The sequence below is a fragment of the Hemitrygon akajei genome, chromosome 16, assembly GCF_048418815.1.
Source record: "Hemitrygon akajei chromosome 16, sHemAka1.3, whole genome shotgun sequence".
NCBI lineage: Eukaryota > Metazoa > Chordata > Chondrichthyes > Myliobatiformes > Dasyatidae > Hemitrygon > Hemitrygon akajei.
Window position 1 is genome coordinate 40,618,587 of NC_133139.1, and position 27,727 is coordinate 40,646,313.

Below are 27,727 nucleotides of genomic sequence, written 5' to 3' on the forward strand. Positions count from 1 at the left end.
AAGCATGGGGTTGGTGGACCCCAGTTGGCAACCCCTTGCTGTTTATGATGGTGAGGACAGTTTTTTTCAAACTGAAAGGTATTCATGAATTGTATGACTAGAGCAAAGAAATAGAGAGAAGAATACTCTCATCAGAAATTTGAGAGCAACAGTTAAAATATTTTTGATTTTCTACAAGGACGACTTTCTACAGGGGCACAGCTGAGAGCATCCTGACTGGCTGCATCACTGCCTGGTATGGGAACTGTACTTCCCTCAATCGCAGGGCACTGCAGAGAGTGGTGCGGACAGCCCAGTGTATCTGCAGGTGTGAATTCCCAATATTCAGGACATTTACAGAGACAGGTGTGTAAAAAGGGCCCAAAGGATTATTGGGGACCTGAGTCACCCCAATCATGAACTGTTGCCAGCTGCTACCATCCGGGAAATGGTACCGCAGCATAAAAGCCAGGACCAACAGGCTCCGGGACAGCTTCTTTCACCAGGCCATCAGACTGATTAATTCATGCTGACACAATTGTATTTCTATGCTATATTGACTGTCCTGTTGTACGTACTATTTATTACAAATTACTATAAATTGCACATTGCACATTTAGACATAATGTAAAAAATTTTGCTCCTCATGTATATGAAGGATGTAAGTAATAAAGTCAATTCAATTCAATATGGGGTGCAAGAATCAGAATGTCTGAAGGTTGTAGGCCAAAAGATGTGGGTCACTGTAATCAAACTAAGGGTTTATAATAGCTACAATCCAGGGGTCAGAGTATCATTCAACAGGGTAAAAATGACCGGAGCATAAGCGTCCGAATATATTGGATGGGATGCAATTACAACTTGAAAGTGAGAGAGCCATAGCTTCCCTGCTCAAATTCCCAAAACATGGTCACACTGTCCAATATCTGGCAGCTTAAAGAATTAAGAAAGCTTGACAATGCCTCTACTGCCTCAGGAGGCTAAAGAAAAATTAGCCCCCCCCCCCCCCCCATCGACCCCAATTATATTTTATAAATGCGGCATTGAAAGCATCCTGTCTGGTGCATCATGGCTTGGTATGGCAACAGCTCTGTCCGTCACTACAAAAAGAAACTGCAGAAAATTGTGGACACAGCTCAACACATCTATGAAACCAGTCTGCCCTCCACGGAATCTACCTATATTTCTCACTACCTCAGTAAAGGAGGAAAATAATCAGACCTAGCCATTCTGGATGTTCCCCCGTCAGGCACAGGATATAAAAGCATGGACCACCAGGCTAAAGAACAGCTTCTGCACTGCTATTATTAGACTAGTGAATTGTTGCCTTGTACAATGGATGGACTCTTAAACCCTCAAACTAGCTCATTATAATATTGCACCTTATTTTCTGCCTGCACTGTAGCTGTTACCTTATTCTGCATTCTGTTATTGTTTTCCCTTGTACTACCTTAAAGCACTATCTAATGATTTGCCGTGTGAGCAGAATGCAAAACAAGCTGTTCACTGTTTCTCCCTATACGTAACAATAATAGAATAATTCAATTCAATCTAATTCAAAAGCGGGACTTAATATTTTGTGATGAAGGCAGGCAGGGCTTGCCTGTTTCTGAGCTCATAAGATCGTGGAACAAGATGCACCAGGGCAAAGAGGAAAAATCAAGGACATAGGCAAGTTTTTCTAATATAATATCTCAATTACCTTTGGAGGATATGCTGTGCTCCTTTGCAGACTGATTCAATGAGAAATTAAGTGGATAGTACCAGAGAGATTGATAGGAGAGATTGTACATGGTTGGTGGAAGCATATCAGATAAAGAATCTAAATGCCTTTCTTTCATTAAATGCTTCCTTTGGGATTTCTAAATGTATCCGTGGTTCTTATAGCACACCAAGACACGAAGGAAATCAAGAAAATCTTGTAACTCAGACGAGGGAAATCATTGTGAAGTTCCTTAATGCATTCCTCAAGATTGAGCTGTGATTTTGCACAGTTGCAAAGGCACGCAGCAGTACAGTGTCTGTCAACGCCAACAAACGTAAATGTTTAATTAAAACTTGTTTTAACCGATTTGAATAATTGATAGACTGTTATCTAATTAGTCAGCTGCTTTGCTTTGTTATGGCATGGGTGTTGTCAGTCTCCAGAATCTTTTTGCAGGGAGTCAGCTGTGTAGCAAGCTGCAAAGGGCAGCTCAGCATTCAGTTTTATTCTCCTTGGGATTCCGGCCTTCCACTGGTCCTCCTGCTGCCTTCACTGCATGTACCTTTGGGAATCTCTTGTAATTACTTTCCCTGCAGGGAATCATTTCCACTTATCTCATTCCTCTTTTTGTCGAGTGCCATGTGAAACCAAGGCTGTTACAAGATGAATGTGTAATACAGCTCAGGGTTCTTTTTCAAGGAAATGCAGTGATTGTTCTGAAATTTCCAGGCTTGTATCTCCCAGTCAACATCTCTAACAGTGGTTAGCTCACAGCTACTTCATTGCTCTTTATTGGATTTAGCTGCTGACCAATTTACCCTCTCATTTTTATGTCCCAGTAGTCACTATATTACAGAAGAACTTTATTAGCAGGCATGTATTTTGAGAACACAGAGAGGAATAAACAAATAACAAATCCACAGTTTTTAAGATCAAGGGTAGAAACAGTCCTTTCAGCACACTGAGCCCAGACTGACCACAAATTAAATGGTTAGTGTGTGCTTAGGTGGGCATCAGGGGCGATTTGGGGTGCAAGGCCTGTATCTATGCTGTATTACACTGGCACTTGATGACCAGCAAGCAGCTTTAACACTGATCCTATCCTGACCCATTTTATTCCCACCACATTCCCCTCAACTCCCCCTGACTCTACCCTTCGCCCACACTACAGGGGCAAGTTACAGTGGCCAAATAGCCTCCCAAGGCACTTGTTATTTTTTTGGAGGGGCTTGAGCATCCGAGCAAACTTCGTCATCACAAGGAGAACGTGCAAACTCCATACAGTCAGAGTAACAGGACAGGATCGGACAGGCATGTGTCCTAGAGCTGTGAGGCAAAACCTTCAGTCTCTGTGCCACTGCACCAGCCTTTTATTGCAGAGCGAACCACTTCAAAGTGACTTTACTAGCTGTGAAGCACTTTGGGATGTCCTGAGGTTATCAGTATTATTATTTCTTTTGGGTTTTTTCCCCCTCTCTGGCTCCTGAAAGTACAAACATGTCTCCACGAATCCAGTTCTTTCCCAATAGTAGGAAATCAACTTGGATTAGACACAAATTCTTTCCCAATACTGGACCACAGGGTTTTACAAGACTTGGAACCCAACAGCAACAGACAATCTGCTGCAGGAACTTAACAGGTCAAGCAATATCTGTGGAGGTAAAGGAATTGTCGAAGTTTCAGATCGAAATCCTGGGTTGACCGTTCCTTTCCTCTCATAGATGCGGACCCTGCAGAGTTTCTCTAGTAGACTGCTGTTGCTCCAGGTTCCAGCATCTGCAGCCTCCTGTGTCTCCTAGAAGCCAATGCCCTTGCAGCACAATAGATTTAGAGAATTAGTTCCTTGTAACTACCTGTGCTGGAACTGTCCCCCTCCCTGATCATTGCTCATGAACCTACAACCCTTTCTTTTACAGTTGTAGATCCGATTTCTTTTTGAAATTTACCATTGAATCTGCATCGCCATCTTCTTAGTCAATGCATTCCAGATCACAGGATCTTAGGATAATGAAAATAATGTCACCTTCTGTTCCCTCTTTTTTATTTGATAATTATGTTGAATATCAGTCCTCTCATGACTCCCACATGCCAATAATGACTGAGACAGAATGTGAGCTTGGAGTGCAATTACTTGGGTTAGGGTTACACATGATGAGAATCTCTGATAATGTCAATATGATCCAGTAAAATGTCAAAATCAGGATCAAATGTCATTTTGTACTCAGAGCAAAGAGACCACTTGTTTTCCCATTTTCCATCCACACATCACCCTCCCAGCTGTCTCTACCTTCATTTCCCCTCCCCTACACCTTACTCCAACTGCTTTTTTATTCGCTCTCTGCTTCCAGCTATCATTCACCTGGCTTCTCTCTCTCAACTCCACCCTCCTTTCCCACCTGGCTCAATCTGTTCTTCATTCTTTACCTCTCCACAGTCTAACAATCACCTACAGACCCCGGCATCACCTCCCTCTTTCCCCTCTTCCTACTAGCTCTCTTTCCTCTCTACTCTCAGCCCTGTGACAGGGTCTCAACCTGAAATGTCAGTAACTTGTTTCCTTCCCCAGGTGATGCCTGACCTGTTGAGTTCCTGCAACATTTCACACAAGATGCTGGAGGAACTCAGCCGGCCAGGCAGCATCAGTGGAGAAGAGTAAACAGTTAACGTTTCAGGTCAAGATCCTTCATCAGGACCTCCAGCGTTTGGTTATTTTTTTGCATTATAATAGTGACATCATTTCAAAAGAACTTCATTAGCAGTCAAGAGTTTTGAGACTGTCGAAGGAAATATACAAATGCAAATTAACCTTTTTTAGAGTCATAGTTAAACCACCATGGACACGTAGTCTTTGGCCGACTGAGATCACACTGACCATCAAGCATTACACAGTAGAGAGTTACACAAGAAGAATGAGGCTCAAATCTTCCAGTGGTGCAATCATCAAAGTATCATCTTGCGGCTGAACGATTCATGCTGATCAGGAAGGGACCAGGTTCAAAGTGAGTCAAGCTTATACACAAGTGCTGTACCTCATTTAGATACTGTGAATAGGATGATGTATTGGGTTGAGTCTACTAATCTCTACAGCTTCTTATGTTCCAGGTGTTCAAATGCCACAGCAGACCATGAAGCAACCAATCAGGAAACTTTCAGCAGTGCCTAAGTAGAAATTAGGGCATTTTGTGACATTCAAGTTCAAGTTTAATTGTCATTCAACCATACATACAGTATGAATACAGCCAAATAAATACCATTCCTCTGAGGCCAAGGAACAAAACACAGTACCAAGTCAAACACTACACACAACACATATAACACATATAATTATGATAGCAGAAAAATGTACAGTTAAAAATATATTTTAAAAATATATAATCGAAGTCCTTGGGTATCATGGCCTGTAGATTGATAGTGCATTGACGTTGTCTTGGAGACATGTTTCTGCAAGGACAAAACTGAAGCAGTTCCTCATCTCACACAAATACAGCTGCAGACGAATGCAATCCAGCTTGTCCTCCACCGAGCAAACACTGGAGACAGTACAGATGGGAGTCCTCAAGCCAGTACGGAATCTAGCAGCGCGCAGCCAGCTCCAATGTCTCCATTCCTAGCAGCCACAACAAGCGACCTGGAGGCATGAGGGCCTTGCCCACACAAAAACCAAGGCAATGCAGCTCCCCCACCATTGTTCTTGCAGTGTTCTGCATTACCAATGTCCAGCAGGATCTTGCAATCGCAACAAAATCATCTAAGGCAATCATCCACACCATCCGTTGGACTATGCACTGCCTCTGACATCTTCTTCTCTAGGTGGCTGAAGTAGCCTGCAACAAAGTGTACAGCAAGTAGATCTCCACCACTATCAAGAAACTCGCTCGTGAGGTAGACCTGCAGTACTTGATGTTTGTAATATCCAGCAGTGTCTTGTGGTTGTGAAAATTATGTAAAGGACAAACAATTACACCTTTGTTTGAACCCAGAGGCCACCATGTCCGAACGTGTCACTAACTTGATCGGAAGCTGAACTTCCTAAAAGACATTGGCATGTCTTCCTTGTGGTTCAGTGCTGAATTATGGATTATTTTGTTGAACTCATTAGAAGGAAAATGGAATCGGATCTGAACTAGACAGAAGAGAGACTGAATCAGCAGATAAATGAACAGTTGACTGGAGCTTTGCTGAAAGATGTGACACTAGTAGAGGAAGCATGGGAGCAACTTCTGTGATGTTCACTCTCAGTAATGTGAGCAGGAACTCAGAGGTTACAGGGCACAACTCTAAAACGGAGTACTGTGTCCCCAGCACTCTTGCAAATCCCAGCAATTGCAAGAATGAGTATCTACAGCCTTGTAATTGTTCATTCAAAAGTAATTCAGAATCAGCCTTCTGGAAGTAAATTTACATCATTCTACAGCAGGAACCTTGATATATTTGCAGAGAAACTATTCCTCTTGGATGTCGAATCAAGAAATAGATGGTACTGACTTAAAATAATGCACAAAAGAACCATGGGTTATATAAGAAAAGATGTTTTCATACAAGTTGGAAGTTGTTAACATGGAATTCTTGGCTTGGAACAACAGTCGAAGATTAAATCTGCTGAATTTTCAGAAGATCTTTGAAGTGAACGAGAAACCCAGGTCTACAAGCAAAGTGCCTGCGCATGTGGCTGACTAAGTATGAATTAAATGTTGATTTAGGGAAATCTCTCAGGGAAACTCAGCAAGGACCGGATCAGCTGATCGACCTCTGACCCTACTGCTACAGCATTCTACTCAACCTCCAGGGCAGAGTATGGATTGAATTCCAGACATTCTCATGACATATTGTATTTGCTAAGTGAGCAAGCTATCACTGGATCTTCTTTGGGATCTTAAATTGAATTGAACTGACTTTATTTCTTGCACCCTTCACATACATGAGGAATTAAAAATCTTTAGGTTATGTCTCCGTCCAAATTGGCAATGTGCAATGTATAGTAATTTATAATAAATAGAATAGTCAATGTAACATAGAAGTACACTCAAATCAACGTGAGTTAATCAGTCTGATGGCTTGGTGGAAGAAGCTGTCCCGGAGCCTGTTGGTCCTGGCTTTTTTGCTGCAGAACCATTTCCCAGATGGTAGCAGCTGGAATAGATTCTGGTTGGGGTGACTCGGGTCCCCAATGATCCTTCAGGCCCTTCTTTCTTACCTGTCTTTGTAAATGTCCTGAATCATGGGAAGTTCACAACTACAGATGTGCGGGGCTGTCTGCACCACTCCCTTAGAGAAAATGTGAAAACAATAATGGGAAATAATCTTGGGAAAAAATATAAATTGAGGATTCTGAAGTGCTTAGCAAGTTTTTTTTAAACTCAGGCAATCACATGCTGATTTAGTGCAACAATTATTTCCCAATTGTTAATAACTGGCCTATCCGCTTTGTCTAATTATTGGAGAACCAGCTTCTCAATAGAATTGTGCACATCTACACAAAATCTAACACACAAGGCAACTGTGTCAAAACAGTTAGACAGGTTGTCTGTCAGAGTGCCCTCATGGAAGGCTTTCTCTCAGTAATGGGCACGTGTGTACATTGATTGCAATGCGGCAATTGAGTTACAGTGCAATTAGTTGCTGCAATCATTAACTTTGCCATTTGGTATGTTTCTGTAATCCTTTAGGTCCAAAACACACAACTAATTTGATTAGAACACAGCTATATAAAATATGAATTAAATGTTGTGGGGTAATTATCAGCTAGACACATTCCTGCAATTCTGCATTCCCAGTGCTGTTTTGTACAATGTCAGCCAACACTGGAATGTGGATAGAAAGGTTATCCTGCTCAATTTCCAGAGAGTCTGAAAATCACATTTAATGAGCAAGAAAAGGGAAGACAGTGACTTTAGGCGTGCTGGTCTCCCTGTCTGACTTCCCAGAACTGTAAAAATATCGGTGCCTGGGGAGTTAATCTGCTACTGAAAGTGTAATCATTCAATCAGTAAGCTGAATCGCATAACTTTTTCAATAACTTCCAACTTTGGATCAGAGGCAGACAGGGAAGAATTAATTTGTTATATGTAGTGAAGTTGTAAATACTTGTTTATGAGTTCATTTGAAATACTAACTTAAGGTCACTTCCTACAGGTCACTGTAGCTGGTCTTAGCTGCTCACAAAATGTTATGGATGAGAGTGAGTGAGTGAGTGAGAGTCAGGAAGTGTTTGGGTGAATGTGTGAATAATGATTGAGTGAGATTGAGCATAAGTGGAGAGTGAGCATGTGAAATAAGTGAATGAGTAGGCGTGTGGGAAGTGAGTAGGTTGCTAAGGTATTGCATGAGAGAGTGGGTAGATGGGGAAGAGAATGGAGAGAGAAAGGAAGGGTGAATGTGGATGTGTGGTTGTAGATGAGTGGGTGGATGGGCAGGTGATTGAGCGAGAGTGTGAGTGATGCAGTGGACTAATGGATGAGATGATGACTGAGCAAGTGTGAATATTTCTTCAACACGCTTAAATTTCTCTAGGATCATTTTTGCAAATTGGAACTTTATTCAAAAGAATGGAGTGTATCATACTCTTGAGAAGCCTTCCTTTCAGATCATTCTGATTTATAATATAATTAGTCAATAGGCCCTTAGAGTTAGCCTTGCTTGCCAAAACACATAAACCATCTCTGACATGCCAAGTGAATGTACTATTTGCTTAATTAAACTATTCTCAGAACTAACTATGGTGAAAGTCTTTCTCAAGGTCTCTGTGGGAAGCCAAGATGCTGAGGGTAATTTTCAAGAATGAGTTTCGTTCAATTTGTAACAATATGTACAAACTAAATATCAAAGTCCCTCAAGAATTGGCAGCAAAGCTCTGTTTTGTGTTACTTTGAGTCCAACACAAATGGAGATGATTTTCAGTCGTAACTTTTGCAACAAAACTATTCTGTGGAACAACTGCTGAAATTGCACAGTATCCCCGGTTCATCAAAAAGTGCCTTTCAGAATTCTGCGGATTTTCTTTAACTCCAATACTCTATCCTTCTATCATCACCTACGTTAACAAAGTGCAAAACATCTAATGGCTTACTTATTGCTAAGATCGTGGCAATCTATCAGCTTCCTCTCCAGGCCAAGTAATCCCTGTACTGTTCATCTCCAGCCCATACTTGGAAGATTCTCTAATTTCTTCAAGTTCTCTTATGTTCTCTTGATGCCCATCTTGCCCACAAGATCCAACTCCAGTTTATTTTTACTTACTCTAATGAAACGTCTAAAGTTACCCCAGCACTTGCACTAGGTCAGATTGTAAATGCACCCTTCTTCCTTGCAACCAGCATCACTTCCTTCCTCAGTGGACCCTCAGAGAGTCCACAGACAACCTAGCTATTTTTGTGAGAAGTTGTGAAGGAGTTGTCATTATCTATAATTATCTTCTTCGGGGATTCCCAGCCTGGAGTTAATGGTAGGGGTCCATGGCATGAAAAGGGTTGGGGACCCCTACTCAACTTGAACTTATAAACAGGAAAAAAGGCAGCTGAAGGGATAAATTCAAGATTCTCTGCAGATTAGAGCAAATGATATAGTTGACAGAAACATAGTCACTAAAATAAGGGTCCTTAAATCCAAACCAACATTTTGCTTTCATTTTAAGGGAGTTCAACTCTAAACACTTTCCATAGAGGACAATAAATTAATCAGTGATGGCAAAGGCTGATAGAAAATATAATAATTAACTGATAAATATTTAAAGTAGAAAACAATTGCAGTATGAAAATGGAAAAATAAAAATGTATTTTTGAAACACTTGCAGTAAATGGATACAAGGAATACAACATGGAGCAACATGCAGATCACAATGTTTCAAACTGATATTAACTTGAATATAATGTTTTGGACAAAGATTTAGCAAGTGGTAGATCTAGTGGCTAAGATCCTGGTATATTTTGGTTTCTAACAGTTGGATGTACAAAGTGGCCATGGGCTATCAAAAGCATATGATATGTGCTGATATCTGAGAAAACATGCCTCAATACTCTGTCACAAAAATGTTACAGGTTTACTCTAAAAGGGTTTGGGGACTTTTAACTTGTGTTCTGGAAAACACTACATTTTAGCCAAATGAAATGGACACTTCTACTGTTTGTTGGACCTTATTTTTCACCAATCAACTACTGTAATTCCCTGCTGTTCAGTAACCAGACATCTGGATGCCATGATAGTGGGAGAGCTGCCATATAATTTCCTTCCAAAAAGTGTCCTGTATGTAAATATGTGAGGAACCAGGCAATTCACTAAACCTATGGCTCTTTGCAAATGTTCTGGCTTAGTGTGAGCTTCCAAAAGTATTCAACAAAAATCAGCTCTGTAGCATAGCAGCTAGAGTAATGCAGGTCAGTTGTACCACTCTCTCCCATGGCCACGTGTGTTTCCTCCAGGTGCTCCAGTTTCCTCCCATATTCCAAAGGCACAAGGAAGTACTTGGGTAGTGTGAGCTCCTTGGGCAGGAAGGGCCTGTTCCTATTCTTTACCATTAGATCCTTATTTGACCGAATGTTGAAAGGACTAGATAGGGTGGATGTGGAGAGAAAGTTTCCTATGGTGGAGGTATCCAGACCTAGAGGGCACAGTGTCAAAATTGGGGGTGCGACCCTTTAGAACAGAGTCAAGGAAGAAATTTTTTTAGCCAGAGAATAATAAATCTGTGGAATGCTCTGTCACAGACTGTGGTGGAGGCCAAGTCTGTGGGTAGATTTAAGGTGGAAGTTGATTGTTTCTTGGATGGTCAGGCCATCAAAGGATATGGCAGGAAGGTAGGTGAATGGGGTTGAGAGCGATCCAGAATCAGCCATGATGTAATGGCGGAGCAGGCTTGATGGGCTGAATGGCCTAATCCTGCACTTACGTCTAATGGTCTTATGGTCTTAGAACTGGTATTAGCTGTTATTCCTGTTTGATAGTTCACAGAGCTCGCAGTCGCATGACAACACTGTGGGGCAGTTGATAGCGTCACTACCTCACTGTGCCAGAGACCTGGGTTAAATTCTGTCTGTGTGGAGTTTGCAGGTTCTTCCTTTGCCACGTGAATTTCCTCTGGAGAGACCTCCCAGATCCAAAGACATGGTTTTGGCACCCTGTTGTGTGGGTGAGGAGAATTTGAGAGTAATTGCTGAGAATATGGGAACAATTAAAACATGGGATCAATGTGTGATCAATGTGTAAAGGAGTGGGTTTATGCCCTGCATGAACTCAGTGGGCCAAAGTGCCTGTTTCTGTGCTGTATCTCTAAAAGACATTTTTGTCTAGATGCATTAAGATGGTAAGCAAAGGAATGGCAATATGCTGCTGTTTCTTATGCCAACATTCATACAATCTATGGTTAAGATCTTGGAGGTATGAGCACTTTACGCTCACTTGCATTGTGTTAGAAGATGCTTTCATCTTCCAGGAGCACATTGGTAGTTAGGTGGCACCTTGCAGATATTCCCAGCTATTTAGTAGAATCTAGGAGCAGTTGGTGAGAATATGGAAGGAATAATAAAAAGGGAAAAAGATCGATTTTGTGCAAATGATCAGCTCGACTTGATGGTCTGAAGGGCCAGTTTCTGTGCTATATGACTGCACGAAGACAGAAACACACACTTTGCCCCACCAAAGCCATACTGTTTGCCAAACACCCATCAGTACTAATGCTATATTAATCCCATTTTCTTCTCTCCATGTTAACCCCAGTTCCCCACAAGTTCTGCCATTCATCTACACAGTGGGGACAATTTACTGTTGCCAAATTATCTAGCAACTTACATATCATGTAATGTGAGAGGAATTTTGAGCACCCAGAGCAAGTGCGTATGGCCATAGGGAGGATAGGAAAACTCAACAGAAACAACACTGAAGGTCAGAGTTGAACCTCCTGTCACATTGGAGCTGTGAAAGGGCAGTTCTTTCTGATGTATCATTGTGTTGCGAATAATGGAGCATCTAGTTTAGTTTTCCCCTGTCTATATATAATTAAGTGAATTTCTTAAACTAACTGAGAGGGGTAGTTAAATGGAGAATAAAAACAGAAAATGCTGGCATTGCACAGAAGGACAATTAAAGACAAATAAAGCTAACCATTTAGTAATTATTTTATCTTTACTGCATTTGTGTATGATTGATTAAGAGACCACAGGCTGTGGTGAAAGATACAGCGGCATGTTGAAGTAGAGGTGATTAAGTAATGCCATGCATTGATCTTACAAAAATTCAATAGAAATTATAATGAATGAAAACCCCATCACTCCAGCATTAGGAATACAAAACTTAATGCTTTCAGTTTAAACAGGGTTGCACTTCAGAATCCTATGGCTTCATAAGTTAAAAACTTCACTTGGCCAAAAGAATAGCAGAAATTTGATAGTCTCCCCCAACAAATGCTTTGGTGCTGTTATGATTGGGTCTCAATGTGGAGGTCATAGTCTTCTTTTAGAATCAGGTGAGGGCATCAATAGATAGAGCCATAAATTCGTAAGAAATTCATAATACCATTAATTTCAAAATATGGAATTTAGATATGTATTGGCCTTGATCTAAATGAATTTATTTAGCTGTCCCAAAGTGATGAATGGTCTCCTCCTCCTAACCTTCCCAGAGGAAGGATTGAATCATTTTTCATCTTTCAGCCTGCAATTGGGACTTTCTAAAAACATTATCTTTCTAAAGTAAACAACCATTGAAGGAAAATGCACAAAACCTTTGCTGTAATCTTTGACTCATGATCCTCTCGCCTTTCACAGACAGTTTTGAAATTGTTGGTGGCTCATTTCAGAAAACTACAGCGTCTTTATCATGGGTCTGAGGTTGATAATGTAACAAGAACTTTTGTTGAGCTTATTTGATGTACACTCTGTGGCCACTTTATTAGGTAACTCCTGTACCTGATAACGTGGGCAGTGTACATGTCTGCGGTCTTCTGCTGCTGTAGCCCAGCCGCTTCAAAGTTTGACATATAGTGCATTCAGAAATGCTTTTTCTGCACACCACTGTGGTAATGTGTGGTTATTTAAGTTATTGTTGCCTTCCTGTCAGCTTGAACCGGGCCGGCCATTCTCCTCTGACCTCTCTCATTAACAAGGTGTTTTCACCCACAGAACTGCCGCTGACCAGATGGTTTGGACTCTCACACCATTCTCTGCAAACTCTAGATTGTTGTGTGTGAAAATCCAGGAGATCAGGAGTTGTTGATATACTTAAGCCACCTCATCTGGCACCAACAATGATTCCATGGTCAAGGTCACTTAGATCATATTTCTTGCCCAATCTGATTTTTGATCTCAACAACAATTGAACCTCTTGACAATGTCTGCTTGGTTTTATGCATTGAGTTGCTGCACATGATTAACAAGCATTTGTACAGGTATACCTAATAAAGTCGCCACTAGTATAAATGCATCAGGGTAAACGAGACTGAAGCCATTACTGAGCAACGTTAGGGTGCAGATTATACATTAGGTGGGAGAGGTGGTTTTCTAGCTTAATATTGCTGGAGGAGTGCTTTGGCGTTCAGTATATGTTTTGAAATACTGGGGTAAGGAAACAGTTAGACAAAGGTATAGGTGCTTGCCAGAATTTGCAATGCCTGGGGCTAACAGGCAGGATTCTGTGCCGTCAGCATGAAATTACTATCCCAGCACACATATTGACATCCTGTACTGCCGTAGCATCCTGCTTCTTCTTTTGTTTGATTGAAGCAACATTTATTATATTTACTGACTTACAAGATCAATACAATGCGGCCTGTAGTGTGTCATTATAGAAAAAGATGATTTACATAAAGTCTTCCCTTTTATATAATGCTACGTTGCGGTTCCTCGTCCACCTGCTGTGTATATTAAGCACAGGAGCAGCATGCTAACTTATCCATCACTACAATTACGCAGAGAAGAACAAAACTCAGCCTGATCAAATTCCAAGAGCATCTTGAAGACATTCAAGCAACTGCAGAGAATGAAAACCTGAACCAGAATAGTAAATGACAACCGTCCAGTGACACCGACCTCAACAATAATGAAGTGCTTTAAGTGGCTGGTTAAGGATCACATTGAATCCCATCTTCCAGCTGCATTGGATCCTTTCCAGTTTGTTTATCACTCAAATCAGTCCATTGATGATGCCAAAATTCTGCCTTCCACTCCATCCTGTTTCAACTGCAAAATGGCATCTCATACACCAGGATGCTACTTACTAACTTCATCTCAGCATTTAATATGAACATCCCTCAGAAGCTGATTGGAAAATGGGCCTAATTGGGCCCCAACACCTCTCTGTAACTGGAGCTTGGACTTCAATGGCCAATCAGCGATTGGAATTGATTGGCAAGAACAGATCGAACCAAGGCAGGGGCAAGCAGAGTGGCCATTGTGTGAGTGGCCATTGTTGGAGTGGCCATTGTTAGAGTGGCCACTGTGTGAGTGTACAGCGTTAGAGTGGCCATTGTTGGAGTGGCCACTGTTGGAGTGGCCATTGTTAGAGTGGCCATTGTTAGAGTGGCCATTGTTAGAGTGGCCACTGTGTGAGTGCACAGCATTAGAGTGGGGATTTTGAGGCTTCAGCTCTTTGAGACTTCAAAGAGGAGAAGCTTAAGTGAGAGAAAACAAAAAGCTATCCCCACAGTTTATTTATTTATGGTTTTCCTTCTTTATATCTGCTCAGTTAGAGCAGTAGGGATGCCAGGCAGGATAGCTAAACATTCCTCTTGCTGGATGTGGGAAAGCAGGAAAACATCCAGTGTCCCTGATGATCACACATTCCAGAAGTGCATCCAGCTGCCGCAGCTTCTAACACTCCACATTAAGGAGTTGGAGCTGGAAATGTGTGATCTCTGGATCATTGGGAGGCTGAGGAGGTGATAGACAGGATATACAGAAAGGCAGTTACACCCAAGGTGCTAAGTTAAATGGTAGAATATCCAGGGTTGTGACCTCAGGACTGTTACCTGTGCCATATACTAGTGAGGTCAGAAATAGGAAGACTATACAATTGAACGCATGACTGAGGAATTGGTGTGGGGGATGGCAGCATCAATTTTTGGGTCATAGGACTCTCTTCAAGGGAAAGTGGGACCTGTACATAAGGGGTGGTTTGCACCAGAACTGAAGGGGGACTAATATCCTAGTGGGGAGGTTTGCTTGTGCTGCATGGGCGAGGGTGGGGTGGGGGGGGGGGGAAATGGGTTTGCGGTTTAAACTGGAGTTGCTATGGGATGGGTACTAGGGTGCCAGAACAGATAGTGGAGTGGTTGTGGATAAAGAAGTTGTTAAGACATCAGGGTCAGAAATGAAAAGGTTGAGAATTGTGTGACTAAAGTCTTGAATTGCGTGAATCTCAGTGCAAGAATTTAATCTCTCCTTCTCCTAGTGTAGAGTGCCCTCCTGCTTCAAAACATCCACCATTGCCCCTGTACCTAAAAGACCAAAGTAACATGTCTGAATGACTGGCGTCCTGTCACACTCGCCTCAATAATAAGCAAATGCTTTGAGAGGCTGGTCAAGGACTACAACTGCCGCACGCTACCACTCAATAATTCACCAACCGATACAACTGATGATGCAATAGCTACAGCTCTACACACCGTCCTTAAACATCTGGTGAAGAAGGATGCTTATGTGAGAATGCTGTTCTTGGACTACTGTTCACCATTCAACACCATAATTCCCTCCAGGCTCAACAAGAAGCTCAGACTGGATCCTGGACTTCCTGTCAGATCGCCAGCAGGTGGTAAGAGTGGGCTCCCTCACCTCTGCCCCACTGACCCTCAACACAGGAGCCCCTCAGGGCTGTGTCCTAAGCCCCCTCCTTTACTCTCTGTATGCCCATGACTGTGTCGCCACCCACAGCTCCAATCTGCTAATTAAATTTGCTGACGATATTACATTGATTGGCCTAATCTCAAATAATAATGAGGCAGCCTACAGAGAAGAAGGCACAGTGGTTTAAAGAAAACAACCTCTCCCTCAATGTCACAAAAACAAAGGAGCTGGTTGTGGACTACAGGAGGAATGGAGACAGATTCACCCTTATTGACATCAACAGATCTAGGGCTGAGAGGGTGAACAGCTTTAAGTTCCTTGGCATACACATCATTGAGGATCTCACGTGGTCTGTACATACCGGCTGTGTGGTTAAAAAGCACAACAGTGTCTCTTTCACCTCAGAGGGCTGAAGAAGCTTGGTATGAGTCCCCAGATCCTAAGGACTTTCCACAGGGGTACAACTGAGAGCATCCTGACTGGCTGCATCACTGCCTGGTATGGGAACTGCAAGACAATCGTAGAGAGTAGATGGACAGCCCAGTGCATCTGTAGGTGTAAACTTCCCACTATTCAGGACATTTACAGAGACAGGTGTGTAAAAAAGGGCCCAAAGGATCATTGGGGACCCAAGTCACCCAAACCACAGACTGTTCCAACTGCTACCATCTGGGAAATAGTACCAGAGCCTTAAAGCCAGGACCAACAAGTTCCGGGAGAGGTACTTCCACCAGTCCATCAGACTGATTAATTCACACTGATACAGTTATATTTCTATACCATATTGTCTCTCCTGTTGTACATACTCTTTATTACAACTTCTATTAATTGTGCAATGCCCATTCAGACAGAGACGTAAGATAAAGATTTTTATTCCTCATGTATGTGAAGAATGTAAGAAATGAAGTCAATTCAATTCAAGATGTATCGTAGCAAAGGCAGATGAGCTCAGGACATGGATCATCACATGGAATTATGATATTATGGTAGTGCGACTTTGTAGCAGGACGGACAGCAGTGACAGCTCATTATTCCTGGGTTCCGTTGTTTTAGACAAAATAGAGTGGGAGGGATTAAAAGAGGGGTGGCGTTACTAGTCAGGGAAAATGTCACAGAAATGCTCAGTCAGGTCAGACGGGAGAACTCATCCAGTGAGGCATTATGCTTGAAACTGCAGAATAAGAAAGATATGACCAAGTTACTGGAGCTATATAACAGACCACCCAATAGTCTGCGGGATATAAGGGAACACATTTGTAGAGAGATCACGGGGTGTGTAAGAAATGTAAAGTTGCTATGGTAAGTGATTTTAACTTTCCACATAATGACTGGGACTCCCCTACTGTAAAAGAACTAGATGGGATAGGGTTTGTTAAATGTGTTCAGGAATGTTTTGTTCATCAGTAGGAGTCCCAATACAGGAGCGTACAATACTTGATTTGCTATTAGGTAATGAGGCAGGGCAGATGAAAGAAGTTTATGAAGGGAAACAGTTTGGATCTGGTGATCATAATCCCATTAGTTTCAAAGTAAAATTGGAAAAAAGATAGATCTGGTCTGTGGGTTAAGATTCTAAACTGGAGAAAGGCCAATTTCGATGGTATCAGGAAGAATTTAATACATGTGGATTTGGACAGGGTGTTTTCTGGCAAAGGTGTACTCAGTAAGTGTGAGGCCTTCAAAAGTGAAATGTTGGGAGTACAAAGTTTGTATGTGCCTATCAGAATAAAATAAAAGTTAACAGGTTTAAGGAACCTCGGTTTTCAAGAAATATTGAAGCCCTGGTTAAGAAAAAAAAAAGGTGCTTTGCAGGTATAGGTAGGTAGGAACAAATGAGATGCTTATGGAATATAAGAAATGTAAGAGAACACTTAGGAAAGAAATCAGCAGGGCTAAAAAAAAAGGCATGAGGTTGCACTAACAGAGAAGGTGATGCAGAATCCAAATCAATTCTACAGATATATTAATACCAAAAGGATTGCAAGGGAAAACATTGGTCCTCTGGAAGATCAGAGATCTATGCATGGAGCTATAAGAGATGGGGAAGATGTTGAATGGATCTTTTCTCATCTGTAGTTACTCAAGAGACAGACACAGCGTCTATTGAAGTAAGGCAAAGCAGTATTAACTTGATGGACACTACAAAGATTGCAGAGGAGGAGGTGTTTGCTGTCATGAAGCAGATCAGAGTGGATAAATTCCCTGGGGCTGATGAAGTGTTCACTGGGACCCTGTGAGAGGCAAGTGCAGAAGTTGCAGAGGGTTTAGGAGAGATATTATATCATACCTTAGGGACAAATGAGGTGCTGGAAGAATGGAAAATACTACTATAACTTTGCTATTTAAGAAAAGCTCTGAAAATAAACCAGTAAATTTTAGGCTAGTGGGTTTGACATCAGTAGTGGCAAAGTTATTGTAAGGTATTCTAAGAGACCGAATATGTGAGTATTTGGATAGATATGTACTGATTAGGGATAGCCAGCATGACTTTGTGGGTGGTAGGTCATATCTAACCAATCTTATAGAGTTTTTCGAGGAAGTTACCAAGAAAGTTGATGAAGGCAAGGCAGTGGATGTTGTCTACATGGACTTTAGCAAAACATTTGACAAGGTCCCACACAGGAGGTTGATCAAGAAGGTTCAATTGTATGACATTCAAGATAAGACAGTAAATTAGATTAGACTGGATTTGTGGGAGAAGCCAGAGAGTGGTAGTAGATGGTTGCCTCACTAACTGGAGACCTGTGACTAATGGAGTGCCACAGGGATCGGTGCTGGGTCAGATGTTGTTTGTCATCTATATCAATGATCAGGATGATAATGTGGTAGGTGTATGGAAGGCTTTGGTTCCAGTACAGGTCAATGGAAGTAGGCAGTTTAAATAGTACAGCATGGACTAGATGGGCCAATGGGTCTGTTTCTGTTCTGTACCTTTCTGTGACTCTATGACTCTCAAAACGATAGTCAATCCGTGGAGTACCTACGACTCCCAGAAATGCGTGCATAGCCCACTGCTCTTCATGCTGTTGATGCATGACTGGACTGCTAGATTCAGTTTAAACAAAATCATCAGGTTCACTGATGACATGGCAGTAGTTGGTCTCATCAACAAGGATGAAATGGTGTACAAAGAGGCTGTACAGTAGCTGATAGCATGGCGTGAGCACAATAACTTGATTCTTAACCTGGACAAAACTAAGGAGATGATTGTAAATTTTCAGAACGTGCAGTTCGACCACTCCATTATATGCACATAAATGGATCTGCCAAGGAGAGATTTAGGAGCACCAAGCTTCTGGGAATGCACATAAGGGCATCATGGGAGTGTAGTGGTTAACACAATGCTTTAGAGAACAGGTGAATCTGGTTCAATTCCCGCCACTGCCTGAATGGAGTTTCTACACTCTCCTTCTGACTGTGTGGGTTTTCTCCAACTGTTCTGGTCTCCTCTCACAGTCCAAAGACCTAACAGTTGGTAGGCTAATTGGTTATTGTAAATTGCACTGAGATTAAGCTACGATAAAAACAGGGGGATTGCCAGGCAGCATGGCTTAAAGGGCCAGAAGGATCAGGTATCTCACCTGATCCATCAACTCTACCTCTGTTAAGAAAGCACAGCAGCATCTCCACTTCCTGAGAAGATTGGGTATTCTGCCCCCCCCCCCCCCCACCACCCCCATTCTATCCAGTTTTTTTACAGGTACACCAGTGAGAGTGATTCTGATCAGCTGCATCACCAATGGCAAAGCATCTGTCCGCAAGACTCAACAAAGAATTGCCAAGACTGTTGAGAAGATCATCAGAGTCTCTCTTCCACCCTTCCAAGATATTTACTAGGAATGCTGTGTATGCAGCGCTCTGTCAATGATCCCTCCCATTCCTCCAGCAATCTCTTTCACACCACCCCCCCACCATTAGACAGGGGGTACAAAAGCTTTAAAACAAGAACTGTTAAGATGGAACACCGATCCTCCCCCCCCGAGACAATCAAACTCCCTGCAAACTCCCAGGTCTCACCACACATGAAGCGGCAGTAGCGTTATACCGTTTTCTTTTTAAATTTCTGTCGTAAATGCACCTTTAAATTATTTGTTAAATTATTTGTGGTAATATTACTTCAGGTGTTGTGCACCATGTTCCGGAGGAATATTATTTCATTTGGCGGTACACATGTATAAGGCTGAAATGAGAATAAAGCTGAACTTGAACTTGGACTTGAGACACTCAGCAGATCATGCCCTTCTTTGGAATATGAAACATTAACTCTGTTTTTGGCTTTCTGCAGATAATTACGACCTGCTGTGTTCTTAGTATTTTCAGTTTTTGTTCAAGAATATATTGTATTTTGGCATGTATTTGTAACTAATTAGGCGTTTTCTTCTCATTCTCAGTTTTCCCCCATTTGAGTTCATGGTTCATGTAGCTACAGATTTTTATTTCAAAAAATATTTATTAATAAAAAATATATATATATACAAAAAGAAAAATCACTGCGCAAAACTCTACATTCCACCATAATTCTTCCACATGTAGTCATGCTTGGAGCCTGCCAGCCTACAGAAGTGGTGTCAATCCACGTGCAAAACACATTTGACATCGTTGTTACAATACTCATGCATGCATATCAACTTCAGAAATTGTGCTGAACTTGGACTTGGAGAACAGGTCTGACTGTAAGGGTGGCCTGGTGGAGTAAAAGTGAAAACTTTGCTCTCACCTGAGGGCCTCCTTTTATTTCAAAAATAAACTTTATTCATTATTAAATGCATATACATTAAGTGAAACAGCAGGGAAAATCTTTGTTTTTACATTCTTTGTGCAATTTGACCACCTTTTAAAGTGTTGACACTTTATAGTATCATTGACACTCATCAGCCCCTGCCTCAGTATGATACAACTTTTCACTGTTTGAGGGGCTTCCTCACTCAACTCACCCCTCCATGTCCAGTAGCAGAACGTGTTCAGACTGTTTCCCTTCCCTACAGAGCACATGCTTTGATATCACCAAGCTTCAGTGCATCTCTCAGCATGTATTCCTGCAGTGTGGAATTTGCCTGTCAGCAGAATTCCTTTAGGCCAGAAGACCATAAAACATAGGAGCAGTATTAAGCCATGCAGCCCATTGAGTCTGCTCTGTTAGTTCATCATGTCTGATCCATTTCCCTATCACCCTAAACTCCTGCATTTTCCCCATAACCTTTCACACCCTGACTGATCAAGAACCTATCAACCTCTGCCTAAAATACATCCAGTCACTTGGTCTCCATGGCTGCCTGTGGCAATGAATTTCACAGATTCACCACCCTCTGACTAAAGAAATTCTTCTTCATCTCCGTTCTAAATCGACGTCCCTTTGTGGAGGCTGTACCCTTTGGTCGTAGATTCCGCCACAAAAGGAAACATCTTTGCATCCACACTATCTAGGCATTTCAATGTTCGATAGGTTTCAATGAGATCCCCTTAATTATTCTAAATTTCAGCGAGTTCAGGTCCCGAGCCTTCAATCACTTCTCATATGATAACAATTTTGTTCTTGGAATCATTCACATGAACCTCCTCTGAACCCCATCCGATGTCTGCACTTCCTTTCTTAAATAAGAGACAAAAAGCTGCCACAATAGTCCAAGCAAGGCTTTATAACTATATAACCATATAACAATTACAGCACGGAAACAGGCCATCTCAGCCCTTCTAGTCCGTGCCGAATGCTTACTCTCACCTAGTGCCACTGACCCGCACTCAGCCCATAACCCTCCATTCCTTTCCTGTCCATATACCTATCCAATTCTACTTTAAATGACAATACCGAACCTGCCTCTCCCACTTCTACTGGAAGCTCGTTCCACACAGCTACCACTCTCTGAGTAAAGAAGTTCCCCCTCATGTTACCCTTAAACTTTTGCCCCCTAACTCTCAACTCATGTCTTCTTGTTTGAATCTCCCCTACTCTCAATGGAAAAAAGCCTATCCACGTCAACTCTATCTATCCCCCTCATAATTTTAAATATCTCTATCAAGTCCCCCTTCAACCTTCTACTTTCCAAAGAATAAAGACCTAACTTGTTCAACCTTTCCCTGTAACTTAGGTGCTGAAACCCAGGTAACATTCTAGTAAATCTTCTCTGTACTCTCTCTATTTTGTTGACATTTATACAGAATCCTTGCTTTTACTGTATACTCTAGTACTCTTGAAATGAATATGAACATTACATTTACCTTCCTCACCACCAATTCAACCTGCAAATTAACCTTCAGGGGATCTTGCACGAGGACACACAGATCCCTTGGCACCGCAGATTTTTTAAATTTTCTCCCCGTTTAGAAAATAGGCTACACTTTTATTTCTTCTACCAAAGTGCAAGACTATACACTTCTTGACACCATATTCCATCTGCCACCTCTTAGCCTATTCTCCTAATCTGCTTGTCCTTCTACAACCTTTCTGCTTTCTCGATACTACTTGCCCTTCCGCTTATTTCCATATCATCCACAACTTAGCCACAAAGCCATCAATTTCATCATCCATATTGTTAACATACTGTACAACATAAAAAGAAGCAGTCCTAACACAGACGCCTATGGAAAACCACTAGTCACCAGCAGGCAACCCGAAAAATATCTTTTATCACACTCTTTGCCTCCTGTCAATCAGCCAGTGCTCCATCCATGATAGTATCTTTCTTGTAATACCCTGTGCTCTTATCTTGTTTAGCAATCTCATGTATAGCACCTAGTCAAAGGACTTCTCAAAATCCAAGAACACAACATCCACCAATTTTCCTTAGTCTATCCTGCTTGCTATTTCTTCCAAGAATTCCAACAGATTTGTCAGGCAAGATTTTCCCTTCAGAAAATCATGCTGACTATGGCCTATTTTGTCATGTGCCTCCAAGAACCCCAAAACCACATCCATAATAATCGACACCAATGTCTTCCCAACCACTGAGGTCAGGCTAACTTCCTTTCTTCTGTCTTCCTCCCTGCTTGAAGAGTGGAGTGACATTTGTAATTTTCCATTCCTCCAGAATCATGCCAGAACCTATTGATTCTTGAAAGATCATTACTAATGTCTGCACAATCTCTCCAGCTACCTCTTTTAGAACCCTAGGATGTGGTCCATCTGGTCCAGGTGACTTATCTACCTTCAGACCTCAGTTTCCCAAGCACCATCTCCCTAGTAATAGCAACTGCATTCACTTTTGCTTCTTGGCACTCTCAAACTTCTGTCATATGACTAGCGTCTTCAGGTACTTATTCAGTTTGTCCACAATATCCTTGTCCCTCATTACTATCTCTCTAACATCATTTTCCAGTGGTCCAATATCTCACTTCTCTTTAACTCTTTGTATCTAAAAATAACATTTGGTATCATTTTTGATATTATTCATATCTCATCTTTTTCCCTATTATGGATATTTTTAGTTGCTTTTTGCTTTTAAAAACTTTCCCAATCCTCTAACCTCACTAATTTCTTCTCTATTATATAACCTCGCGTTTGTTTTTTTGTTGACTTTGACTTCCTTAGTCAGCTACTGCTGCACCATCCTGCCTTTGGAATATTTCCTCTTCTTTGGAAGGTAGCTATCCTGCATCTTCGGAATTTCTTCCAGAAACTCCAGCCATTGCTGCTTTGCCGTCTTTCCTGCTGGTCCCCTTCCCATCAACTTTAGGGAGCTCTCATGCCTCTGTAATTCCCTATACTCCACTGTAATACCTATATATATATGACTTTAGCTTCTCCGTCTCAAACTGTTGGGTGAGTTCTGTCATGTAATAATCACTGTTTCCAAAGGGTTCCATTATCTTAAGCTTCCTAATCATATCCAGTTCATTACACAACACCCAATGCAGAATTGCTGATCCCCAGTAGGCTCAACCACAAGCTGGTCCAAAAAGCCATCTCAGAAGCATTCTACAAATTCTCTCTCTTGTGATTCAGCATCAACTTGATTGTCCCAATCTATCTGCATACTGAATTTCCAACATGACTAACATAACATTGCATTTTTGACATGTGCATCCTGGCATCTATTTGGAAGCCTGTAAATAGCACCCATTAGGGTCTTCTTACACTTGCATTTTCCTAACTCAAACCACAAGGATTCTAAGTTTTCCGATTCTATGTCATCTCTTTCTAAAGATTTGATTTTGTTTTTTTACCATTAGAGACACTCCTCCCCTGCTTACCTGCTTATACTTCCAATAGGTTGTATAATCCTGGATAGTAAGCTCCCATCTACAATAATCTTTCAGCCATGACTCTGTGATACCCACAACATCATACCTGCCAATCTCTAACTGCATTACCTTATCATCAATCTTATTTCATATATTGCGTGCATTCAAATATAACACTTCCAGTCCTGTATTTGTCACGCTTTTCAATTTAGTACTGCAACCCATCCCACTGACTGCAATCTTGCCCTATCATCTGCCTGGCCTACCTGACAGTCTCACTACACACTGCCTTTGTTTGTAAACCAACATCCCTATCCTCAGTGCTGTCAGCCCAGTTCTCATACCCCTGTCAAATTAGTTTAATCCCTACCTAGCAGTTTAGCAAACCTGCCAATGAGGATATTGATCTCTGTCAGGTTCAGGTGTAGCCTATCCTATTTGTACAGGTCATACCTTCTCCAGAAAAGATCCCAGTAATCCATATATCTGAAACCCTACCCTCTGTAACTGTTCTTCTGCCATGCTTTCATCTGTTGGATCATCTTATTCTTGCCCTCACTGGCAGGTGACACAGGCAGCAATCCAGAGATTGAACCCTGGAGATCCTGTTTTTCAGCTTTCTACATAGCTCTCTAAATTCTCTCTTTAGGGCCTCCTCTCTTTTCCTGTCTATGTCATTGGTACCAATATGTACCCCAAAGTCTGGCCGCTCACCCTCTCCATTTAGAATGTTGTGGACATGATCTGAGATGTCTCTGTGCCTGGCACCTGGGAGGCAACATATCACCTGGGTCTCTCTGTTGTGTTCACAGACACTCCTATCTATTCCTCTAACTATGGAATCTCCTATCACTACGGCATTCCTCCTCTGCCCCCTTCCCTTCTGAGCCATAGCATCAGCCCCAGTGCTCCCCACAGTAGGCCCCCCCCCCAATTGTATCCAAAAAGGTATATTTGTTATTGAGGGGAACGGCCGCAGGGGTACTCTGTACTGGCTGATAGTCACCCATTCATTTGCCTCTAGCAACCTAGAGGTAACTACCTCCCTGCAGCTCCAATCTATCAGCTCCTCAGTTTCCATTATGAGCTGAAGGTCATCATTGCAATCAATTTTTTTTTACATGTTCTCTGAGGAGTTGCTTAGTGCTCCTTGGTGCAGATGTGGTTATCTGAGTGGCTAGAGGTCTTCCAGAATTCCCACATCTCACACAAAAGACAAAGCACAGCCCTCAAAGTCATTCTTGCTGCCCTAACTATACACCAACAGATGAAAAGTGAGCAAGGAAAAACCTACCAGATCTTTACATCACCTACACTTGTTATTGCCCAAGTCTGTTGAGCTAAAAGCCAGAAGTCTCCCCACTCTAACAAAGGCTAATCCACATGCCTCTGCTTTCTTTTTATTTGCCCTTGCTAATGGATCCAAAACACTGACATACTGCTGTTAAAGCTCCCAAAGAATGGCTATAAAGTGCTGGTATTTAAAGTTCTCTCCTCAACCTGGGTGAAGGCCCCTCTACTTTTCACTTCCAAACTCTGATTGGCCACTGGTCAAGCTTTACAGACATCTCACTGTGCTGAAAGACCAACAAGTTTCAGATAGACCTAACAGCATCATTCACCAAGTTGATGATCTTCCAGAACTGCTTGATCACCATCTATGTTTGGGAACAGCCTAGAGATCAGAACGTTATGCATCTGCTTAGGATAAACTGAGACAAAGACCCTTGCATCCTTTTTTCACACCTTCCTGGATAATCACTAACCTACTTCTGTTTCCCTACAATAAACTTAATCCTAATGGAATACCATTCATATCCTCAGAAAAAACAGACTTCTGAAAAGCAGTCACTGCTGTTGTTTCATAATCACAAAATCAGATAAATTGCAACTTAATCCAGCCTTACAAAGGCATACGAAGGACGTTAGCCCATGAAGACTTCTGTTTTTCTTTAACAGAGGACTGTGTAAATTTTTGCATCCACTTGGTAACTATCAGTGTTAACTGCTGAAGTGCATCTTTCAACTTCTCACCAACTGACTGGACATTATTCTTCCAATGGTCCAATTATGTACAGAGGCTGCAGGGCAAAGGTGTTCTCTTCAAGCTGTGTAGTTACAGCCAAATATCACCAGTCCAATTCTTTTTTCAAAACGTATGGAGTTCTTGAATTCTATGGGCTAAAATACTAAAGTGGGTCTTGGCCAGAACGTTGTGTTCTGCAAGGGCTAGCCAAAAGGCTGCAACTTCCTTGGGTCATCACTAAAGGTACATAAGAGATGAATATCCTTTAAAGTAGGGTTTTTTATTAATATCCCAGTAATCACCCAACACAACTGTAACCTTGCCATTACAGCTTCACATTCCCTCTCCACCCTCCCACCCCCCCCACCCCCACATCTCCATCCTATATACCACCACTCTTGTGACTTTTCTTCAGTTTTGTCCAGAAGTCTGATTGCTGGGGATAGGATGTTTGGGCAGACTGGGCCGCAATGATGGTGGTGGTGATTATTCTTCATATCTCGTTCACATAAGCCACACTTCCCAAATTCTCCCCAGTCACCCTAGACTTCTCACCAGACTCCCTGATCATCTCTTTCCTATAGAGATCCCACTCACACCTTCTCCACACAAGAGTGCAGTAGAAAATGGAGCACTGAAGCTAGTGTCAAACAGGGACAAGTTCTCCATCTCTTTAACTTGGAAAAGCAACTGTTGAAGAATTAATACCTCCTTGGATCTATATCAAAGTAATTCAAAATTAATCCTACTGAGCTACAGTCTCTGTGCAAACTAGTATCTTTCCATAATACAAATATATATCAACATTTCCTTTTAATAGGTTATTACGTTTACGAGTCTTGTTAAATCCATCCTTGGAGTCTGTTACCAGGGAGACTAGAATAACATTTTATCAGGACAGGCTTGGGTAAAAACCCTTACCTGTAGCTAGTTAGCTGTTAAACTGTTTAAACTAAGTAATTCATTTTAAAGAAATAGACACTAAATCAAATATTTCATTATGGTCTCAGGTACCATGGTTTGTTCATCATCTACTTCTGACTACACTCCTTGTAAAAAAGAAATAGCTTTTAAACACTGCTATTATCCTCAGTTTTAAATTGGTAACTTGGTACTGACTCACTGGACAGAGCTACCTCTTTTCTCATTCACCCTATCAAAACCTGTCAATATAAAAACAACTTAATTAAAGCCCTTCTTATCCTTTTCTGCTCTAATGGAACTGGAGGCAAGGTTGGAACAAGCCCAGAAAATAAGCAAAATAATCTGTCAAAGAGAGGAGCAAAGGAGATAGGATAAATTGATCAGTGGTCGCTTGTTAATGGTATCTTAGTTTTTAAGGGTATAAGAGGCAGGACAAACTATCAAAATTAAAGGAGCTGTAAATAGAAGGAACTGTAATGTGTTCTGCTTTCAAAACATCTGACGAAGCAAGAGGGATGAAGAATATTATATTGTACAGATTTTCTGGTGCAAGGGATAAGAATACCCCACAGCATCAGCTCGTCTGTGAACAGCCAATTTTAAAATAGATTCATACTTATGAGTCAGACAGAAAGAAATTTAGGCTGAGTAAAATGATGAGAGTTCTGGAGTGCAGGTGGTGAAAGGGCACTCATCCTGTTTAGTAAATTATACATATAAAGCCTGTGAATAGGGAAAGCAAATTAACAACCTGCCTTCGCAGTAGTAGTACAAATGCAAAACAACTCTCATCATCCCAGAATCTGCAAAGGCAGAAACTTACAAGGTTTATAACCAGCAGGAGAAGCCTGATTTTAAATTGCTGCCATATATTCTACTTATATAGTACATCTGCCCACATTGGAAGCGGCTTTATAATGAGAAATGGTTGCCTAGAGCTGTAGTCACTCATTCTATGGGCAAATTATAAAGTTCATAGCAGTATTGGGCATGCACTAGATTTACATCAAATGAGAAGCAAGCCACTCAGCCCTTTAAACCTGCTCTACATTTTCATTAATAATGCTGTGTTTTCACTTTAAATTCATTTACCTACTTTTGCTCTGTAATTCTTGATAGTCAAAAAAAAAGATATTGGTCTCAGCCAGG